The sequence below is a fragment of the Mustelus asterias genome, unplaced genomic scaffold (genome assembly GCF_964213995.1).
Source record: "Mustelus asterias unplaced genomic scaffold, sMusAst1.hap1.1 HAP1_SCAFFOLD_255, whole genome shotgun sequence".
Classification (NCBI taxonomy): domain Eukaryota; kingdom Metazoa; phylum Chordata; class Chondrichthyes; order Carcharhiniformes; family Triakidae; genus Mustelus; species Mustelus asterias.
Window position 1 is genome coordinate 390945 of NW_027590222.1, and position 23162 is coordinate 414106.

Sequence of the window (23162 nt, forward strand, 5' to 3'; positions counted from 1 at the left end):
GACCTTCAAATTAACAAAAATGAACGGCGGATGATTTTGAACACCGCGATTAAATCTCCTCTCAACCCTTCTCTCCTCCAAGCAGAACAGTCCCAAATTCTCCAATCTATCCCCGTCACTGATGTCCTTCATTCCTGAACCCATTCTCTCTCCAATGCCTTCAGCACCCTGCACCTAGACCTGGACACCATATCACTAGTGAATGTAAGCCCAATCTCCTCAATTCCTCTTCAGCGGACAATCCCCTTCATCCCCGGAGTTGGTCAACCATACTTGCACCCTCTCTCTCGGGGAAAGTATACCCTTAGTGTAACGTGACGGTACACAGTATTCCGGGGTGGACTCGCTATATCATTGTCGGAGGATGTCCCTTCCTTCATACACCAATCCCTTCGTCATAAAGGTGAATTAACAGAGCATTAGCTTTCAAATTGCTCGTTGAACTTGCTTGTTAACTTTCTCTGCTTTGGACACAAGGACATCTGGAACCCTCCCAATGTCAACAAACCCTGCCTTGCACGAGTTCAAAAACAATTCTTGTTATTTTTCACTCTGGTCAACTCTATTGGGAAACTTGACACTCCACCGCTTTATATTCCATCAGCCACGTTTTTGCCCACTCTCTTAACCCATCCCTATATCTCTTTGCAGTGTCTTTGTGTCTCCCACACAGCTTCCCTTCCTATGTAACTCCAGATGTCCAGACTACACTCCCAGGCACACAGGAACTGGTCGGGAATATTCCCTGCAGAATTCCCCGAACAACAGTCTCTGTGGCGCAATTGGTTAGCGCGTTCGGCTGTTAACTGAAAGGTTGATGGTTCAAGACCATCCAGGGACGGGGCTTTCGCTTTGGGGCAGCACGGTAGCACAGTGGTTAGCACTGCTGCTTCACAGCTCCAGGGACCTGGGTTCGATTCCCGGCTTGGGTCACTGTCTGTGTGGAGTTTGCACATTCTCCTTGTGTCTGCGTGGGTTTCCTCCGGGTGCTCCGGTTTCCTCCCACAGTCCAAAGATGTGCAGGTTAGGTTGATTGGCCATGCTAAATTGCCCTTAGTGTCCTGGGATTCGTAGGTTAGAGGGATTAGTTGGTTAAATATGTAGGGACATGGGAGTAGAGCCTGGGTGGGATTGTGGTCGGTGCAGACTCGATGGGCCGAATGGCCTCTTTCTGTGCTGTAGGGTTTCTAAGATTCTAAGAACAACCCAAACCTCAATGTTTGCAAACGAACAGGAAAGACAAATATGAATTAATTCCACAACAAAGTAGAGTGACCACAGGGACAGTGATCACAGGGATAGAGTGACTACAGGGAGATAGAAGGACTACAGGGGGACTGAGTGGCCATGGAAAAGGGAGGAAACACATGTTCTCTGGACATTGGAATTCCAGCTGGCTCTGGGCACTGGGACTCCAGCTGTCACTGGGCACAGGGATTCCAGCTGTCACTGGGCACTAGGTTCAAGCTGCCTCTGCGCTCTGGACACTAGGATTCCAGCTGCCTTTGGGCACTGGGATTCCAGTTGCCTCTGCTCTCTGGGCAACAGGATTCCAGCTGACTCTGGGCACTGGGATTCCAGCTGTCTCTGCTTCCTGGGCACTGGAATCCCAGCTGTCCCTGGGCACAGGGATTCCAGCTAGCTCTGGGCACTGGTGTTCCAGCTGGCTCTGGGCACTAGACATTGTGATTCCAACTGTCTCTGCCCACTGGGCACTGGGAGTCCAGCCGTCTCTCTCTCTCCCCTACAATGCGTGTTATCAGTAAGATCCCGTGATCAGGCAGTTGAGAGCATAGACAGCCAGAATCCCAGTGTCCAGTGGGCAGGGACAGCAGGAATCCCAGTGCCAGTGGCAGCTGGAATCCCAGTGCCCAGAGAGCAGAGCCAGCTAGAACCCAATTCTCTCTGTCCCTCATCCTCCCAATTTCCGTCGTGCCATTCTTTGGATGGCCTGACAGGAACAGCTTGCGATGCCCGTCAGACAGCTGGTAAACCAGAGATCACAACGGTGAGCATGCCTGTGCCAGGGCCCAGTCAGGGCAGGCTGAGAAACAGCCAATTCCCATGGGGGATGGCCCTGCTCTCTCGTCCGGCACGCATGGGGTTAAATCCGAACTCAAATCCCCAGCTTCAATCGTCTACACGTGTCCGCAGTTAACACGTTTAATCAGCCCTTGTCATCTGTGGTTTGAGCTCTAGTTGCGAGAGATTTAAAGCAGGAGTCAATAGCAAATTTAAAAATCAATGCAGTTAGGATTGAAAAATCAATGACCTTTAATCGTCTTTCCAATCCGCAGTCAAAACAATTAGGAGCGTGTAATACGCAACATCCCAACAACATTACAACAACATCAATATTAGTACCAGCCGGCGACAGGGAGGGTTCCAAGGGGGACCCTCACTATCATCTCAAGGAAATGCCAGCTCAGAGCTGAATCTCTATAACACAGAGTGTGCAAGCTGAGAGAGAGAGAGAGAGAGCTACGCACAGACACCAGGGTCAACACGAACCACATATTGGCAGCTCAACAAATTGACTGCATCACACACAGAGACAGTCACTTGGAACAGTGCTAGAACAGTTGGGAACTGGGGGAGGTGGGTTGGGGGGTTGGGGGGGGGGGGGGCGCTGAGGTTGAGGGTCAAACCCGACTGCACTCCATTACTCCATCCAATGGCAGTCGCCCACAACACGCACCCTAACCAGCTACACTCCACATGCCTCCCCAGTCCCTCCTCAACCTGCCTCCATTCCCCAATCAACCCCTCCCCGCTCCCCAATCACCCCCCTCTTCCCAATCAACCCCCCACCCTCAATCAATCCCCACTCCCCAATCGCCCCCGACTACCTACCCCCCATTACCCACCCCCCCCCAATAACCCCCCCACTCTCCAATCAACCCCCAGTCCCCAATCACTCCCCCACCCTCCCTCCATTCCCCAATTACCCCCCCTCCCCCCCCCCCACTCCCCATCTGTTGCACTGAAATGAATCGCAGGAACAGCAAAAAATCTCCAGCTTTGTAGAATGAACCTGGCCACCCCACTCGAGCCCGGAGCTCACCATGAGAACAGTATGAAGTGGGCGCTCTGTCTCCAACTCCGGTCTCCGTCATGGAGAAGGCTCGATGCCACCGGACCCTCCCCACCATAGGCTGGTGACATCAGGGCAGGGCGGGGTGGAGGGGCAGGGGAAGCTGGCCAGGGGGCTGAACAGCAATACAGGAGCAGATCCTGCATCAGGAATGGACACTGCAGGGCTGCCCCCATACAGCAGTACAGCAGCATGGCGGCAACATCATTGTGCGAGCCACCCTGGCCCCCGCACTAATGCCCCAGAGAAAGGGAGAGAGGGGGTTCAAATCCCACAAACACCTTTGGGGAAACCCAGACTCAATTCCTGAAACAGCCTGTACGGCTGCGCTCAAACTAACTTGCTGAGTAGACCCAACCCTTCTATTTATAATTTACCCTCGAATGTGAGAGCTGGCCGCTGGAACTGTGTGAAACACGGAAATAAAAATGAAATATGGCCAGAAATTTGAAATAAAAACAGAAAATGCTGGACGCGCCCAGCCGGTCAGGCAGCAACTGCACAGAAAGAGAGAAACAGAGTTAACATTCCGAGACTGTCTGACTCTTTTACAGAACTGGAGAGGGGTAGAAATGTGACAGGTTCTACCATTGGAGAGGAAGGTGGAGAAGATGGGGTAGGATAGCAGGTCAGGGATCGGTGGAAGCTGTGGAGAGATTGACAGAGATGTCATGGACACAAGACAAAGGAAGTGTTAATTGTAGTGTTAAGGACTAAAGAAGGTGCTAATAGCGGCAGACAGTCAAGGTAGCAGAATTCGTTAACAGGAGAACAAAAGTCAATGCTCAATGAAAGCAAAACTGGAGAACAAGTCACATATGGCCCTGAGGGGGAAGGGCTGTTTGCACTGGGACAAAAACAGGCAGTGGTTAGCACTGCTGTCTGGCAGCACCAGGGACCTCAGTTCGAATCTGTGTGGAGTTTGCCCATTCTCTCTGTGTCGACATGGATTTCCTCATTCTCCACATTCTCCCCACTCCCTGTTGGAGTGAGGTCCACATTCTCCCTCTGGGTGAAGCGGTTTCTCCTGAATTTCTCACTGGGTTTCTGGGTATCCATCTTATATTGGCATGTCTGATTCTGCTCTTCCATTGTTAGAGGAAGCAGTCTCTCTCTGTATCCACTCAAAGAACAAGGAACAATACAGCACAGGAACAGGCCCTTCGGCCCTCCAAGCCTGCACCGATCATGTGTTCCTAACTAGACCATCCTTTTGTATCCCTCTATTCCCAGTCTGTTCATGTGGCTATCTAGATAAGTCTTAAATGATCCTAGCATGTCTGCCTCAACCACCTTGCTTGGTAGTGCATTCCAGGCCCCCACCACCCTCTGTGTAAAATACGTCCCCCGCATATCTGTATTGAACCTTGCCCCCCTTACCTTGAACTTGTGACCCCTTGTGTTTGTCATTTCCAATCTAGGAAAAAGCTTCCAACTGTTCACCCTATCTATGCCCTTCATAATTTTATAAACTTCTATTAGGTCGCCCCTCAACCTCCGTCTTTTCAGGGAGAACAACCCTAGTTTACTCAATCTCATCTCATAGCTAATACCCTTCAAACCAGGCAACATCCTGGTAAACCTTTTCTGCACTCTCTCCAAAGCCTCCACGTCCTTCTGGTAGTGTGGCGACCAGAACTGGATGCAGTATTCCAAATGTGGCCTAACCAACATTCTATATAACTGCAACATCAAATGCCAACTTTTATACTCTAAAATCCTTTCACAGAATCACAGAACGTCTAAAGTGCAAAAGGGGGCCATCGGGCCCATCAAGTAGGCACTGACTCTCTGGAGGAACATTCTGCCTCATCCCATTCCTCTGCCTATAACTTGCACATTCTCTCTTTTCAGATAGCAATCCAGTTCCCTTTTGAAAACCTCGATCGAACCTGCCTCCGTCACCCTCTCAAGAAGCTTGTTCCAGACTCCAGCCAAACACTTCTACTCATTTTTCCCATTATTTTGGCTCTGTGCTCTCTAGATCTTGTTGCTCTCAAGAGGGAAAAGTTTCTCATTGCTTACCATTCCATACCCCTCTGGTCCTTCAATAACTCTATCGAGTCTACTCTTGGCCTTCTTTTCTTCAAGGAAAACAGTCCCAATCTCTCCAATCTATTCTCATAGCTGCAGTCCTTTATCCCTGGAATCATTCTTGTCAATCTCCTCTGTACTGTCTCCAATGCCTCCAACACCCATCCTCAAGTATGGTGCTCCCTTAATGAATTCATGCTGGCTTCCCTTAGAATTCATGCACTTGTGTAAGTGACTATTGATTTTGCCCTGAACTATCGTTTCCAGAAGTTTCCTTGCCTGTCAAATTGACTGCTCTGTAGCCTCCAGCTTTATCCTTGAACCCCCTTTTGGAAAAAGGGATATCATTCACAATTCCCCAGTCCACCAGCACCAGCTCTGTGTCTGAGGAAGAATGGGCGATAATCACCAGTGTCTCTGTAATTCCCAAGGTCACCTCCCTCGGTATCCATGAATGTATCTCATCCAGTCCTGGTACCTTATCAACATATCCTTTCAAACACCTCCTCCTTCTCAACTCTAAATTCCTTGATTATACCAGTTACCTCTTCTCTCGCCTAGGCCAGGGTAGCATAAGAACATAAGAAATAGGAGTAGGAGTAGGCCATCTAGCCCCTCAAGCCTGCTTCGCCATTCAATAAGATCATGGCTGATCTGATAGTGGGTTCAGTTCCTCTTACCCGCCCGCTCCCCATAACCCTTAATTCCCTTAATGGTTAAAAATCTATCTATCTGTGACTTAAACAGATTTAACGAGGTAGCCTCTACTGCTTGATTGGGCAGAGAATTCCAAAGATTCACTGTGAAGTTCCTCCACAACTCTGTTCTAAATTGACTCCCCCGTATTTTGAGGCTATGCTCCCTAGTTCTTGTTTCCATTGTAAGTGGAAATAACCTCACTGCTTCTACCCTGTCTCGCCCCTTCATTATCTTATATGTCTCTATAAGATCTCCCCTCAACCTTTTAAACTCCAATGAGTACAGGCCCAGTCTACTCAATCTCTCCTCATAAGCTAAGCCCCTCATCTCCGGAATCAACCTGGTGAACCTTCTCTGTACCCCCTCCAAAGCTAATATATCCTTTCTTAAATAAGGGGACCAAAATTGTACACAGTACTCGAGGTGCGGCCTAACCAGTACCCTGTACAGTTGCAGCATGACCTCCCTGCTTTTATACTCCATCCCTCTCGCGATAAAGGCCAACATTCCATTTGCCTTCTTGATTACCTGCTGCACCTGCAAACTGAGTTTTTGTGATTCATGCACAAGGACCCCCAGGTCCCTCTGCTCAGTAGCATGTTGTAATTTTTCACCATTTAAATAATAGTCCATTTTACTATTATTCCTTCCAAAGTGGATAACCTCACAATTACCCACGTTATACTCCATCTGCCAGATCCTTGCCCACTCACGTAGCCTATCCAAATCTCTCTGCGGACTCTCTGTGTCCTCCACGCAATTTGCTTTCCCACTCATCTTTGTGTCATCCGCAAACTTTGTTACCCTACACTCGGTCCCCTCCTCCAGATCGTCTATGTACATGGTAAATAGTTGAGGCCCCAGCACCGATCCCTGCAGCACGCCACTCGTCACTGATTGTCAACCGGAAAAACACCCATTTATTCCGACTCTCTGCTTTCTGTTAGATAGCCAATCCTCAATCCACGCTAACACTTTACCCCCAACTCCGTGTACCTTTATCTTATGCAGCAACCTTTTGTGAGGCACCTTATCGAATGCCTTCTGGAAATCTAAATACACCACATCCACCGGTTCCCCTCTGTCAACCGCACTTGTTATATCCTCAAAACATTCCAGTAAATTAGTCAAACATGACTTTCCCTTCATGATTGCATACCTTATAGAATCCCTTGAGTGCAGAAGGAGGCCATTTGGCCAACTGAATGTGCACCGACTCTCTGACAGAGCATCTCACCTAGGTCCTATCCCCATGACCCCATGAATTTACCCCGCTAATCTACCTAACCTCCACATCCTGGAATAAAAAGGGGTATTTTACCATGGCCAATTCACCTAACCTACATATCTTAGGTGTATCCAACACACTGTGACATCCAGTCCCAGGGAGGGAGAGGAGTGTGTATCCAACACACTGTGAAACCCGGTCCCAGAGGATGAACGGAATCCAATGCACTGTGACACCCAGTCCCAGAGCAGGAAAAGACAGTGTATTCGATGCACTGTAACACCCAGTCCTAGAGAGGGAAAGGACAGTTTATCTAACACACTGTGATACCTAGTCCCAGAGAGAAAAGGACAGTTCCTTCTTATCTACCCTATCAATGTCCCGCATAATTTTGTACACTCGATCAGGACCCCCCTCAGCCTTCTCTGCTCTAAGGAAAACAACCCCAGCCTAACCAGGCTCTCCTCATAGCTGAAATGCTTCTGCTCACTCAACATTCAAGTGAATCTCCTTTGTACCCTTTCTAGTGCAATCACATCCTGAACTTGGATGGACATCAATCTTTCTCCATTACACAGTAAAGTCCCAGTTTCTATGTTCCTCTTCTCCCTCTCCATATTTTTTTCACGCAATGTGGGTGTCTCTGGCTGGTCTGGCGTTTATTGCTCATCCCTAATTGCCTCTTGAACCAAGAGTCTTTCTCAGCCATTTCAGAGGGGCAGTTAAGAATCAACCAGATTACAGGTAAGGAGGGTAGATTTTCTTCCCTAAAGGGGACATTAGTGTCCTAGGTCCCCAAACCAGGATCCTGACTCTGGATTACCAGCCCACTGACCACTAGACCACTGCCTCTATTAAAGAGTCTGACCAATTTACCTCCCTTTCCTGCCACTGTCGCCAATCCCTGCGGGTTTCCCAATTTCAGTCACAATCCAGTTCCCAGGTGAAGATTCACTCCGCTGGGCCACAGCCGTCTCTCCAATGCCATGGCCAGCACATAGAGCTTTCCATGCCCACATCCCCAAAAGACATGGCCTACAGGAATTGCCATTGGGCATTGGCATTTCATCAGCAGCTCCAGCGGTTTAATCACTCGGGACCCGCCCGCCCACCAGGCTACGCCAGTCCCACCTTCCCCCACACCAGCTACATCCTGGCTGAGGAATTCTGGATTCCTTCCCAGCTGTTCCCCATTTGTCACCGGGATTGAGGTGAGACCTGGCAATGGGTGGCTCAGCTCTGGGAGTTGGCAGGGTCAGCCTGGTGAGGAGTGAGCAGGACAGGGAGAGGATTGGCCATTCCGAGGCAGCGTGCCCTGCTGAACAGATGGCCATCGCTGCCAACCTCACTTCGTTCCTCAGCTCACCACACTGATTAACAAAAAATTCTTTGACGGGACATGAGCATCACTGGCTAGGCCCAAAATCTATTCCCCATCCCTCATTGAGCCTTGAAAAGATGATGGGTGAGCCGCCTTCTGAAACTGCGGCAGTCCCTGAGGTATAGGTACACCCACAGTGCTGTTAGGGAGGGAGTTCCAGGATTTTGAACCAGTGACAGTGAAGGAACTGCCGATATATTTCCAAGTCAGGGTGTTGAGTGGTTTTGGAGGGGAACCTCCAGTTGATGGTGTTCCCAGGTATCTGCTGCTTTTGTCCTTCTAGATGGTAGTGGTTGTGGGTTTGGAAGGTGCTGCCTAAGGAGCCTTGGTGAGTTGCTGCAATGCGTCTTGTAGATAATACACACAGCTGCCACTGTTGGTGGTGGAGAGAGTGAATGTTTGTGAATGGGGTGTCAATCAAGCAGGACTGATTTGTTCTGGATGGTGTTGAGCTTCTTGAATGTTGTTAGAGCTGCACTCATCCAGGAAAGTGGACAGCATTCCATCACATTTCTGAGTTGTGCCTAATAGATGGTGAACAGGTTTTGGGGAATCAGGAGGTGAGATACTCTCCACAGGATTCCTAGCCTCTGACCTGCTCTGGCAGGCACAGTATTTATGGCTGGGTCCAGTTCAGTTTCTGGTCAATGGTAACCCCCCAGGACATTGATTTGTCTCAGCTTCTTAGCACACCCCCCAAACATCTTCATAGCGAGATGCTAGGGGGTAGGGGGCATGGTGGGGGAGCAGGGGGTGGGCACGGGGGAGGAGGTACAGGGGGTTAGGGCATTATCCACTTTAGTCATGGCTGGTTGCTGTACGCAAGCACAATACACAGTCAAAGGACCCATACACTGCTGTCTTGTGACTGGGATGGAGGATCCTGCCCATTGAGGGCAGGGCCTAGTGCTAGCAGTTCAAGCACAGCTGCCACTTCTGAATTTCTGGCAGGTTGAAGACAGCGGTTGTGTGGGGCGGGCTGGGTGGAGGGCGGGAGATACTCTCACTTCATCACACACAATTCCACCGCTGATCCCGGCACACTGACGTGGGACAAATTGCCCTTTAGCAGGGGAATCAGATGGGTCATGGCATCGAGAAGGAGACAGTCGTGGCAGCCATGGTGATGGCCAACATCCCCTGGACCACATCTGCGGTAGGCATTCACCACCACTGGGCGCCTCGCTGACCATCAGAGGCACCAGGGATTGGTTGAAGGAGCTCCAATCGTATCTCTCCGCCGTCGGTTATGTGAGGATAGGTTAAGCAGGTTAAGCCTGTGTCCATTGGAATTTGGGAGAATGAGAGGTGACCATATTGAGACAGGTAAGAGCCTGGAAAACAGGCGGAAACTGAGAAGATGTGTCCCCCCTGTAGGAGAGACCAGAACCAGGGGACACAGCTTCAAAATAGCTCTCCCATTTAAGACAGATGAGGAGAACTTATTTCTCACAGAGCGTCGTGAGGCTCAGGAGAGGCCTGGGAAGGTTTTTGGTGGATTTAAAAAGGGCTTACCTTGGAGGTTTCAGCCTCATTGTTCCACAGGAGCAGGCTGAGGGTAAGAGAGTTTGTTTCTAGACTTGATTTATTTATTTTTCTGTGATTTTTGGGTTTAAAATCGGAGGTTTTTTCTGAAACCGGAAGTAGGCCCAGGAGAGGCCTGGGAAGGTTTTTGGTGGGTTTAAAAGCAGGTCGCACTTTTGAGCAGGCAGCGTTGTAGCGGGCAGCGGAGTGAGCAGGGAGCAGAGTGAGAGCTATAAGGGCTTTGGCTCACAGGGCTTCGGTGAAAACAGGCGGGGGCAAGGAAGGTTGTTGTTTTTTTTCCTAAAACTATAAAGGAAATGGCAGGTATGAGTGAGAGGCCAGTTCGCTGCATTCGGTGTGGGATGTGGGAGTTCCTGGAGACGACTTGCCTCCCGGACGTCCATATCTGTGCCAGATGCATGGAACTGCAACTCCTGAGGGACCGTGTAAGGGAGCTGGAGCTGCGGCTCGATGACCTCAGTTTAGTCAGGGAAAATGAGAAAATAATAGATAGAAGTTATAAGCAGGTAGTCACACCGGGGCCTCAGAAGGAAGACAAGTGGGTCACAGTTAGGAAGGGTAAAAGTCATAAGGGTCATGTACCAGAAAGTACCCCAGTGGCAGTCTCCCATAATAGTAAGGGCTGGGCAACAGATGGGAGAGGGGGACTGAGCAGTCAGTGGAGGGATTCCCTGTGGTTGCCCTCCAAAATAGGTATATTGTTTTGGATTCTGTAGAGGGAGATGACCCTCCAGGGGTAAGCCACGAAGACCAGATCGCGTGCACATAGACAGGCTCAGTGGCCCAGAAGGGAAAGAAGGGGACTAGGAGAGAAATAGTGGTGGGGGATGCGATGGTTAGAGGCACGGACAGGCGGTTCTGCGGGCGCGAACGAGACTCCAGGACAGTAGTCTGCCTCCCTGGTACCAGGGTACTGGATGTCTCCAAGAGGGTAGGAAGCATATTAAAAAGGGAAGGTAATCAAACAGATGCAATTGTACACATTGGTGAAAATGACGTAGGTAGAAAGAGCAGGGGGGTCATACGAGAGCAATTCAGGGAGATGGGTGCTAGGCTAAAAAATAAGGCCTCTAGGGTAGTAATCTCTGGACTGCTCCCAGTGCCTAGTGCTAGTGAGGCCAGGAACAGGAAGATTCTACAATTGAACACATGGCTAAAGGACTGGTGCAAGAGGGAGGGTTTCAAATTCATAGATCATTGGGAAGTCTTCATGAGAGATGGCACCTGTACGGAAAGGATGGGTTACACCTTAACTGGAAGGGCACAAATATCCTGGCTGGGAGTTTTGCTAGAGTGTTTCAGCAGGGTTTAAACTAGTGTGGCAGGGGGTGGGGATCAAAACAGTAAGTCAGTAAGTACTGAGGCTGGGGTCGAGCTGGGGGCCAGGGCAAGGCTAGATAAGAAGAGCATTCTGGAGCAGGATGACCTGAGTGGGCCTGGAGGTCTGGAGTGCATCTGCTTCAATGCGAGGAGCGTAACGGGTAAGACAGACGAACTTAGGGCCTTAATGCTTACGTGGAATTTGAATGTGGTTGTGGTGACGGAGACATGGTTAAAAGAAGGACAGGACTGGCAGCTGAATATTCCGGGGTATAAGTGTTTTAGGGGAGACAGAGGAGGGGCTAAAAAAGGTGGGGGAGTAGCGGTATTAGTTAGGGAGCATATTACAGCGGTGCAGAGGGTGGACAATTTAGAGGGGTCATGTAATGAGTTGCTGTGGGTGGAGCTCAGAAACGGGAAATCATAGAAACCCTACAGTACAGAAAGAGGCCATTCGGCCCATCGAGTCTGCACCGACCACAATCCCACCCAGGCCCTACCCCCATATCCCTACATATTTACCCACTAATCCCTCTAACCTACGCATCTCAGCACACTAAGGGCAATTTTTAGCATAGCCAATCAACCTAACCCGCACATCTTTGGACTGTGGGAGGAAACTGGAGCACCCGGAGGAAACCCACGCAGACACGAGGAGAATGTGCAAACTCCACACAGACAGTGACCCAAGCCGGGAATCGAACCCTGGCGCTGTGAAGCAGCAGTGCCAACCACCGTGCTACCGTGCCATGAAATCACTATGCTGGGGTATTACTACAGGCCACCCAACAGCCCACGGGAAGTGGAGGAACGGATATGTCAGGAGATTCTGGATATGTGCAGAAAAAATAGGGTTGTTGTAGTGGGAGACTTCAATTTCCCTGGTATAGACTGGAAAGTGCTTAGGACTGGGGGTCTGGACGGGGAGGAATTTGTAAAATGCGTACTCGAAGATTCTTTGGAACAGTATGTAGATAGCCCAACAAGAGAGGGGGCTATACTGGATCTAGTTCTGGGAAATGAGCCCGGTCAGGTTGTCAAAGTTTCGGTAGGGGAACATGTGGCAAATAGTGACCACAACTCTGTTAACTTTAGGATAGTAATGGACAAGGACGAGTGTTATCCTAAGGGTAGGGTGCTAAATTGGGGGAAGGCTAACTATAGCCGGATTAGGCAGGAATTGGTGGCCGTTGATTGGGAGAGGCTGTTCGGGGGTAAGTCCGCGTCATGCATGTGGGAGTCTTTTAAGGAACAGTTGATAAGGCTGCAGGACAGGCATGTGCCTGTAAAAAGGAAGGATAGGAAAGGAAGGATTCGAGAGCCGTGGATAACCAGGGAAATTGAGGATCTGATCACAAAGAAAAGAGAGGCGTACGTTAGGTCCAGGCAACTGAAAACAGATGCAGCTCTGGAGGAATACAGAGAGAGTAGGAAAGAACTCAAACGGGGAGTTAGAAGGGCAAAAAGAGGTCACGAAATGTTCTTGGCAGATAGGATTAAGGAGAATCCTAAGGCATTTTATTCATATGTTAGGAACAAAAGAGTTGTCAGGGAAAAAGTCGACCTCTTAGGGACAAAGGAGGGGAATTATGCTTAGAATCCAAGGGAATAGGGGAGATCCTAAATGAATACTTTGCATCGGTATTCACAAAGGAGAGGGACTTGTTGACTGGGAGTGTCTCAGAGGGAGGTGTTGACCTGTTAGAGAGAATCTCCATTACAAGGGAGGAAGTGTTAGGTTTTTTAGGCAACATTAAAACTGACAAATCCCCAGGGCCTGATGGCATCTATCCCAGACTGCTCAGGGAGACAAGAGATGTAATTGCTGGGCCTCTGACGGAAATCTTTGTCTCTTCATTGGACACAGGTGAGGTCCCTGAGGATTGGAGGATAGTGAATGTGGTACCGTTATTTAAGAAGGGTACCAGGGATAACGTAGGTTATTATAGGCCAGTGAGCTTGACGTCCGTGGTGGGGAAGTTGTTGGAGAGGATTCTTAGAGACAGGATGTATGCGCATTTAGAACGGAACAATCTCATTAGTGACAGACAGCAGGGTTTTGTAAGAGGGAGGTCGTGCCTTACAAATTTGGTGGAGTTTTTTGAGGAAGTGACAAAAACGGTTGACGAAGAAAGGGCCATGGATGTCGTCTATATGGATTTCAGTAAGGCATTTGACAAAGTCCCTCATGGCAGGTTGGTTAAGAAGGTTAAGGCTCATGGGATACAAGGAGAGGTGGCTAGATGGGTAGAAAACTGGCTTGGCCACAGGAGACAGAGGGTAACAGTCGAAGGGCCTTTTTCCGGCTGGAGGTCTGTGACCAGTGGTGTTCCGCAGGGCTCTGTACTGGGACCTCTGCTACTTGTGATATATATAAATGATTTGGAAGAAGGTGTAACTATTGTTATCAGCAAGTTTGCAGATGACATGAAGATGGCTGGGCTTGCGGATAGCGATGAACATTGTCGGACAATACAGCAGGATATAGATAGGCTGGAAAATTGGGTGGAGAAATGGCAGATGGAATTTAATCCAGATAAATGCGAAGTGATGCATTTTGGAAGAACCCATGTAGGGGGGAGTTAAATGGCAGAGCCATCAAGAGTATAGAAACACAGAGGGACCGAGGTGTGCAAGTCCACAAATCCTTGAAGGTGGCAGCACAGGTGGAGAAGGTGGTGAAGAAGGCATATGGTATGCTTGCCTTTATAGGACGGGGTATAGAGTATAAAAGCTGGAGTCTGATGTTGCAGCTGTATAGAAGCTGGTTCGGCCACATTTGGAGTACTGCGTCCAGTTCTGGTCGCCGCACTACCAGAAGGACGTGGAGGCTTTAGAGAGAGTGCAGAGAAGGTTTACCAGGATGTTGCCTGGTATGGAGGGTCTTAGCTATGAGGAGAGATTGGATAAACTGGGCTTGTTCTCCCTGGAAAGACGGAGAATGAGGGGAGACCTAATAGAGGTGTATAAAATTATGAAGGGTATAGATAGGGTGAACAGTGGGAAGCTTTTTCCCAGGTCGGAGGTGACGATCATGAGGAGTCACGGGCTCAAGGTGAGAGGGGCGAGGTATAACTCAGATATCAGAGGGACGTTTTTTACACAGAGGGTGGTGGGGGCCTGGAATGCGCTGCCAAGTAGGGTGGTGGAGGCAGGCACGCTGACATCGTTTAAGACTCACCTGGATAGTCACATGAGCAGTCTGGGAATGGAGGGATACAAACGAATGGTCTAGTTGGACCAATGAGCGGCACAGGCTTGGAGGGCCGAAGGGCCTGTTTCCTGTGCTGTACTGTTCTTTGTTCTTTGTTTGTTCTTTGAGTTTGTGGAACTCTTTCGCACCGAGCGGGTGCAGACCAGGGAGTATGTTTAAGGCCGAGGGGGCGGGACGGGGTGTGGGGAATGTGAAGTTCAACCCACAATTGGATGGCCATGATCTTATTGAATGGCAGAGCAGGCCCAAGGGGCCGAGTGGCCTACTCCTGCTCCTAATGTATATGTATCTTCATTGCCTCTGCCCTAAGGCCTCTGGGCAATGGTGGCCAAACTTTACATTGGCTGGAGCTGAACCACTCTCGGAAAGCAGGGCCGTTATTGGAGGGTGGGGGAATAGAAGGTGGGAGATAGGGTCCTGAAGGGACAGAGGAGCAGATGGCTCAAGCCCTTTCCTCTATAGATGGCAATGCTGCACGTTGCTCTGATACTGAGGTGGGCCTCTGCATCCAGCCCCAGAGTGGCTCAGGCACTCCGAGGATACAAACCACCAGCGCATGGGAGACTCAAGAGCCCCAGGTTTTCCCCTAACCATTCCCCAGAGTATGGGGACCCTCATTTTGAAGTGACCATAAACCAGACTGGAATGGGGGAGTGTGCAGTCTCTCCCATCCCCCTACTGCTCAGCAGACCCCGTTGGTTTAAAAGTTTAATTCACTCACCAAAATGGCCAATTATTTACCTCCGCTGCTGTTGGACGCAAAATAAAGGAGACTTTAACCAAGCTGCTTTCAATAATCTCAGAATTACTGATTTATTACACAATCACAGATTGTTATGACGCAGGAGGAGGCCATTTGGCCCATCGTGTGTGTCCCGGCAGACTCAGGCTTTATGGGATGTTATTTTTAAAACAAGTTGTAAGAAATGGTTAACACACAATTTGTATTCTGAAAGTATAACTACCTACAACTTTTAAAATACCGCAGCACATATACACACACATACTCATATACACAGACATACACACAAACAGACATACACACAAACACTCACATACACACACACACAGAAACACTCATATATGCACACACACAGAAATACTCACACTGACTCACTCACACACACACACAAACACTCACACATAAACACTCTAACACACACACAAACACTCAGACATAGCCAAACTCACACACACACACAAACACTCAGACACACACACACACATTGAATCCCAACAAAAGCAACAGAGCAGAAGGAGGCCATTTGGCCCATCAAGTCTGCATTGACTCTCTCTGATGTGGAGATGCCGGCGTTGGACTGGGGTAAACACAGTAAGAAGTTTAACAACACCAGGTTAAAGTCCAACAGGTTTATTTGGTAGCAAAAGCCACAAGTGTTCGGATCGCTGCTCCTTCGTCGGGTGAGTGGGAATTCTGTTCACAAACAGGGCATATAAAGACACAGACTCAATTTACAGAATAATGGTTGGAATGCGAATACTTACAGCATTCCAACCATTATTCTGTAAATTGAGTCTGTGTCTTTATATGCCCTGTTTGTGAACAGAATTCCCACTCACCTGACGAAGGAGCAGCGCTCCGAAGGCTTGTGGGTTTTGCTACCAAATAAACCTGTTGGACTTTAACCTGGTGTTGTTAAACTTCTTACTGTGTTGACTCTCTCTGACAGAGCATCTTAATCATGCCCGTTCCCCCATCTTATCCCCGTAGCCCCACACATTTACCATGACTAATCTATTTAACCTACACCTGCTGGGGCACTAAGGGGTAATTTAGCATGGCCAATCCACCTAAGCTGCACATCTTAGGTGTGCGGGAGGAAACCGGAACTCCAAGAGAAAACCCACGCAGACACAAGGAGAACATGCAAACTCCACACAGTCACCCAAGGCTGGAATCGAACCCAGGTCGATAGCGCAGTGAGGCAGCAATACGAGCCACTGTGCCACACAGTAACACACACACACACACAGACACATATACACACACAAGCATGCATATACACATACCATCACACACACACTTTCACATACACACACACATACACTCACACACATACAGACAAACACACACTCAGTCTCACACACACATATACGCGCACTCGCACACACACATACACAAATACACACGGCCGCGCGTGCACGTGCACACACATATACACGGACACACACACTGACAGACAGACACACAGACACAAACATAGGGTCTGTGGAAGATGGGCGGTTGGAAAAGAAGTAATTTAAAAAAGGATAAAGTTTGCAGGGCTTTGAAGCTGTTGATCTGGAATTTTTAGAAACATAGAAGAAACATAAAAACATAGAAAAACTACAGCACAAAACAGGCCCTTCGGCCCCACAAGTTGTGCCGAACATATCCCTACCTTTTAGGCCTACCTATAACCCTCCATCCTATTAAGTGCCATGTACTCATCCAGGAGTCTCTTAAAAGACCCGATTGAGTTTGCCTCCACCACCACTGACGGCAGCCGATTCCACTCGCCCACCACCCTCTGTGTGAAAAACTTCCCCCTAACATTTCCCCTGTACCTACCCCCCAGCACCTTAAACCTGTGTCCTCTCAAAGCAGCCATTTCCACCCTGGGAAAAAGCCTCTGAGAGTCCACCCGATCTATGCCTCTCAACATCTTATACACCTCTATTAGGTCTCCTCTCATCCTTCGTCTCTCCAAGGAGAAAAGACCGAGCTCCCTCAGCCTATCCTCATAAGGCATGCCACTCAATCCAGGCAGCATCCTTGTAAATCTCCTCTGCACCCTTTCAATCTTTTCCACATCCTTCCTGTAATGAGGCGACCAGAACTGAGCACAGTACTCCAAGTGGGGTCTGACGAGGATCTTATATAGCTGCATCATTATCCCCGGACTCCGAAACTCAATCCCTCGATTGATAAAGACCAGCAGACCATACGCCTTCTTAACCACCTCTTCCCCTGCGGGGCCGATTGTAGTCCTATGGACCTGGACCCCAAAGTCCTTCTGATCCTCTACAGTACTAAGAGTCTTTCCCTTTATATTGTACTCCTTCATCCCATTTGACCTGCCAAAATGGACCACTACGCATTTATCTGGGTTGAAGTCCATCTGCCACTTCTCCACCCAGTCTTGCATCCTATCTATGTCCTTCTGTAACTTCTGACATCCCTCCAAACTATCCACAACCCCACCAACCTTCATGTTGTCGGCCAATTTACAACCCATCCCTCCACTTCCTCATCCAGGTCATTTATGAAAATGACAAACAGCAAGGGTCCCAGAACAGATCCCTGGGGCACACCACTGGTGACCGACCTCCATTTAGAAAAAGACCCATCTATACCCACTCTCTGCCTCCTTTGGGCAAGCCAGTTCTGGATCCACAGGGCAGCAGCCCCTTGGATCCCATGCCCTCTCACTTTTTCTAGAAGCCTTGCATGGGGGACCTTATCGAACGCCTTGCTAAAATCCATACAAACCACATCTACCGCTTTCCCTTCGTCAATGTGTTTAGTCACATTTTCTAAGAACTCCACCAGGCTCGTAAGGCACGATCTGCCTTTGACAAAGCCATGCTGAGTATTCTTGAGCATACTAAACCTCTCTAAATGCTCATAAATCTTGACCCTCAGGATCTTCTCCATCAGCTTACCAACCACTGAGGTTAGACTCACCGGTCGGTAGCTTCCTGGGCTATCCCTATTCCCCTTCTTGAAAATAGGAACCACATCCGTAATCCTCCAACCCTCCGGCACCTCTCCCGTCTCCATCGACGACGCAAAGATCATCGCCAGAGGCTCTGCAACCTCTTCCCTCGCTTCCCACAGTAACCTGGGGTACATCCCATCCGGACCCGGCGACTTATCTATCTTGATGCCATTCAAAGATTCCAGCACAACCTCTTTCTTAAAGTCCACATACTCAATCTTTGTGTGAAGACAGATTGTGAGACCCGGTAGCTGCCTGGAGGTTCTCATTAATGGAGCTTCAGCACAGCGAAAAACTGAGTCAGATAACCTCTTCTCACCTCAGCCTTCTCAGTGAGACAGGCAAGTCTCACTGAGAAGAGGATTCCCCACTGGATGCAGCTAACCTCGTAATGGGAGGTGAGGCCAGGGGAATGCGAGCTTCTCACTTTCTCAGTTCATTCCAACTGAGTTTATGAAAAACGTATCTTCAAATTTTGAAGCACATCTCCATAGGTGACAACCAGTAAATCACGAGGCCTTTTTCTTTCAACATTGTTTTCCTCCACCCACCAATTCAAGTCATTAAAGTTTGAATATGCTGCTCAGGGGATTTTTTGGAAAATACATTTTTTCAAATCCAAGTGTCCAAACAACAGTGCCCTGAAAGATATTATATAAACGTGAGCATGGAAATGTTTAATGTGGTTAAAGGTCTTGCCATGCAACGTATATAATGACACGCGGTTTTATTCTTATGTAATAGGGTGGTCACTGGACAAGTAATGCAGAGAGCCAGACTCTATGGGACATGGCTTCAAATCCCCCACAGCAGATGGTGGAATTTAAATTCAATTACTGGAATTGAAAAGTTGACCTCAGTAACGGACACCCTGAAACTCTCATTGATTGTGGTAAAAACCCATCTGGCTCACTAATAGGGAAGGGAATCATCAAGCCATAGGCGTCGACAGCACAGAGAAAGGCCCTTCGGCCCATTGCATCAAGCCAACCAAACCAATTCTGATCCCATTTTCCAGAACTTGGTCCATTGCCTTGTATGTCTTGACATTGCAAGGGCATATCTAAATACTTCTTAAATGTTATGAGGATCTCTGGCTTCAGGACCCTTTCAGGCAGTGAGTTCCAGACTCCCACCACCATCTGAGTGAAAAAGCTTTTCCTCACATCTCCTCTAAACCTTGTGCCCTTACCTTAAATCTATCCCTCCTGCTCATTGATCCCTCCATCAAGGAGAAAAGTTTCTTCCTGTCTACTCTATCTATACCCCTAATAATTTTATACATCTCAATCATGTTCTCCCTCAATCTCCTCTGCTCCAAAAGAAACAACCCCAGTCTATCCAATCTCTTTTCATATCTAAAACACTCCAGCCCAGGCAACATTCTGGTTAATCTCCTCCGCACCCTTTCCATCCCTCCTAGAATGTGCAAACTCCACACAGACAGTGGCCCAAGCCGGGAATCGAACCCAAGTCCCTGGAGCTGTGAAGCAGCAGTGCTAACCACTGTGCTACCGTGCTGCCCACGGTCCCACTTGGTGCTTCCCTAAGTATTCCCTTACTTTGTTTGTCCTGCCCAAGTGCATCACCTCACACTTATCCAGACTGATTTCCATTTGCCACTGATCAGCCCATCTGACCAGCCTGTCTATATTCTCCTGTAATCTAAGGCTATGCTCCTCACTATTTACCACCCTGCCAAATTTTGCTTCATTCGCAAACGTAAATTCTCCCTCAGTATACTGAACAAGCGCCGATTGTGGCGACTACGGGATTTTCACAGTAACTTTACTGCAGTGTTAATGTAAGCCTACTTGTGACTAATAAATAAACTTTAAATCATTCATATTAACACAAACAGCAACTGAAAATTGCCATCCTTACCTGGTCTGGCCTACATGTGACTCCAGTCCTACAGCAATCTGCAAGGACTCTTAACTGCCTCTCTGAAATGGCCATGAACACACTCAATTCAAGGGACAATTAGGGATGGGCAATAAGTGCTGGTCCAGCCAGTGATGCCTGGAAGACACATGAAACAGACGTGAATCGATTGATGGCTGATACAATCGATGGGTTGATAGTGGGATGTGGAGATGCCAGCGTTGGGCTGGGGTAAACACAGTAAGAGTTTTAACAACACCAGGTTATGCCATTAGCTTTCGGAGCCCTGCTCCTTCGTCAGATGGAGTAATCCCACTCCATCTGACAAAGGAGCAGCGCTCTGAAAGCTAATGGCATTTGCTACCAAATAAACCTGTTGATCGTGGGATACAGAGGGATGTCGAAGCTCCTTGCAGCAAGACCAGCAAAGCCACCTCTGGGAGAGAAACTCTTGCTCCGAGGATCCCTTGTCCTCCTGTGAACTATCTTCTGAGTCACAAAACTCCCCGTTGCCCACACGTCACGCCGGGGGCCTGCGGAGCCGCCATCTCGCCTCTCGAGGTGCGCAATGCAAACCCCCTCCTCTGGAGCCATAGCTTGCTCAGCATCCGTCCTCTGGCTCTGGGGCTGCTCCCCTCTGGCACGCTGATTGTGCAATGCAGAGAGCTGTGGAATATTCTGGAGAGTCCACACTGCAGGGTTACCTCACAGCTATCGAGGCATCTAAACCTTCCCTCAAAAGGTCTACAGCCTGTGTGACAGTGGCCATTCCAGTCATATGGCAGCAGCCGTACAGGTCCTCTGTGTGTTGGGCTTGCGTACAGGAATCAGCAACCATGACTATGCTGGAGAACGCCCCAACAACCTGTACACCCCTGTACCTCTCTGGCCCGCAGCATACAAGATAGAAGTCTGATGGAAAATTCTCCAGTTCCCTGGATGAGTGCGGCTCCAACAGTGCTCAAGAAACTTAACACCATCCAGGACAAAGCAGCCTCATTTGAATAGCACCCCATCCACAAACATTCATTCCCTCCACCACTGACAGTGGTAGCTGTGTGCACTATCGACAAAATGCACTGACCAAGGCTCCTTAAACAGCACCTTCCAAAACCACAACCAGTACCATTTAGAAGGACAAGGACAGGTACCCGGGAACACCTGGAGGCTCCCCGCCAACAACAACTAGGATTTCCCTGCCATATTTAGTATAGAAACGGGTCCTTTACAGAAGCTTGTTCTGACAAGATTTAAACAGAGTAACGTGTCACATGGAGTGGTTCAAGAAGGCGGCTCACCCACCACCTTCTCAAAGGGCAATTAGGGATTGGCAATAAATGCTTTGACAAGCCAGTGATGCCCAGATCCTGTCAATGAATTTGAGAAAAATCTCCACCTCCCTGGTCATCAAAGCAGCTCTGTCTTTGGTATCCCTACCTTCCCGCATGTGCCTGGTTTGTCTCTCCCCTAACAATTGCCCACTGTCCCGTTACCTTTCTCCCTCTCTCCATTGTACCCGGGTTAGATTGCCCAGGCCTTCTCACACCATCCAAAGAGGGGAACGAGAGAGAGAGGAATGGAGGCTGAGAAAGATCCCTGTTCGGAGCCCGGCTGTGGCAGAGGATTTGCCACAGGTAGGGTAGGGGGCAGAGGGATGATATGGGGCGAAAGAGGAGAGGAGAGGGTTTAAGAACATAGTCTCCAGGAGAGGAACAAAGCTGGGGTTTAGCATTACATTCCAGAATGTTCCTGGGATGAGCAGCTTAGAAACAATCCTGCCTTAAAATCCTAGAATATTGCCCCCGGCCCGCCCCCACCAGGAGCAGCAGTGCTGAGATTGCCCGGGGTACTAACAATGCCAAAGCTTGAGTGACATCTTTACAGCAACCCCAAACTGCGCTGTGCCAGGTCCTGACTCACTCACGCCACCTGCTGTCTCATCACCGGTAAGACTTCCCCCCTTTGCATTCAACATTATCCCTCAGCCAATGAGGGAAATGGCATTTTCACCTCTCACCTGTTCGCTGCACCAACCAACCCCCCCCCCCCCCCCACCCTGCCAACCCCCCTCCCACACCACCGCACCCCCCCCCCCCCCCCCCACCAACCCCCACCCCCCGCACCCGCAGTTACAGCCTGGAACCCGAGCAGGATTGGAAAGGACCAGGGATTTCGACAGGTTAACGAGCCTGACAATGCTGACAAACCTCCCAACCTCACGATCCTCCTCCCCTCAAATTGTTGTTAATCTACGGGTATGATGTTGCCAGGGAAAATATCATGGCTGGAGATAGAGAGGGAAGTGCTTTAGGACATGTTACTATTTCGCTCAGCGGAGTTCAGGGTCATTTGCATGAAGGTTTTGCTATTGCCCCACTTGAACATTGCCTCACAGGGAGGGATGTCATGGGAACTTCTCATCTGGCACCTGTCAGGACAAAAAACGCCAAACGTCAAACTCTCACAACAATCTACACTGCAGGAGGAAAGGCTGCTGATTGGTTGGCAAGCCCCCTCTGATTGCCTGATGAGTTGCCATGGAGAAAGCAGTGTAGAACCAGTGGCTCCCCAAGCTCTCAGGTCATTCAAAGAAGGGTTGGACATATACCTCTTGTTTGCAGAGAGCGTGCCCCTGTGTATGAATGTGCGTCACCTGCTGAACAACCCTGAGTGCGCTGATAGCTACGCTAACAACCGGTTTGAGAGAATCAGTTGAGCTCTCAAACTGGCTCATTTATACTTGCTCTAAGTGACACACATTCACACACAGGGCCTCTCACTCCACAAACAAAGGGATTCTGTTCCAGTTTTGTACATCTTTTCAATTAGCCGAGAACTTGAGGAGCCTGTGGTTCTCCGTTGCTTTCACCATGGCAACATCTCGGCTGATCAGAGTTGACTTGCTAACCATGCAGCACCCTTCCCTCCTGAAGCACAAATTCTGGTGAGAGTTTGAAATTTGACATTCTTGCGTTTACCCTGATGAGTGCCAGATGAAAAATAGGTCCTGCCCTTCCACAAGATGACATCCCGAGGAACGG

The 23162-nt window shown here is 49.1% G+C and overlaps 1 non-coding gene across 1 annotated transcript; it reads left to right on the forward strand.

The window, feature by feature from the left end:
* The first annotated feature begins 767 nt into the window (after window positions 1-767).
* Window positions 768-841, forward strand: trnan-guu (transfer RNA asparagine (anticodon GUU)). Its single transcript has one exon. It is a non-coding gene; the product is annotated as a tRNA-Asn (tRNA).
* Window positions 842-23162: the final 22321 nt, after the last annotated feature.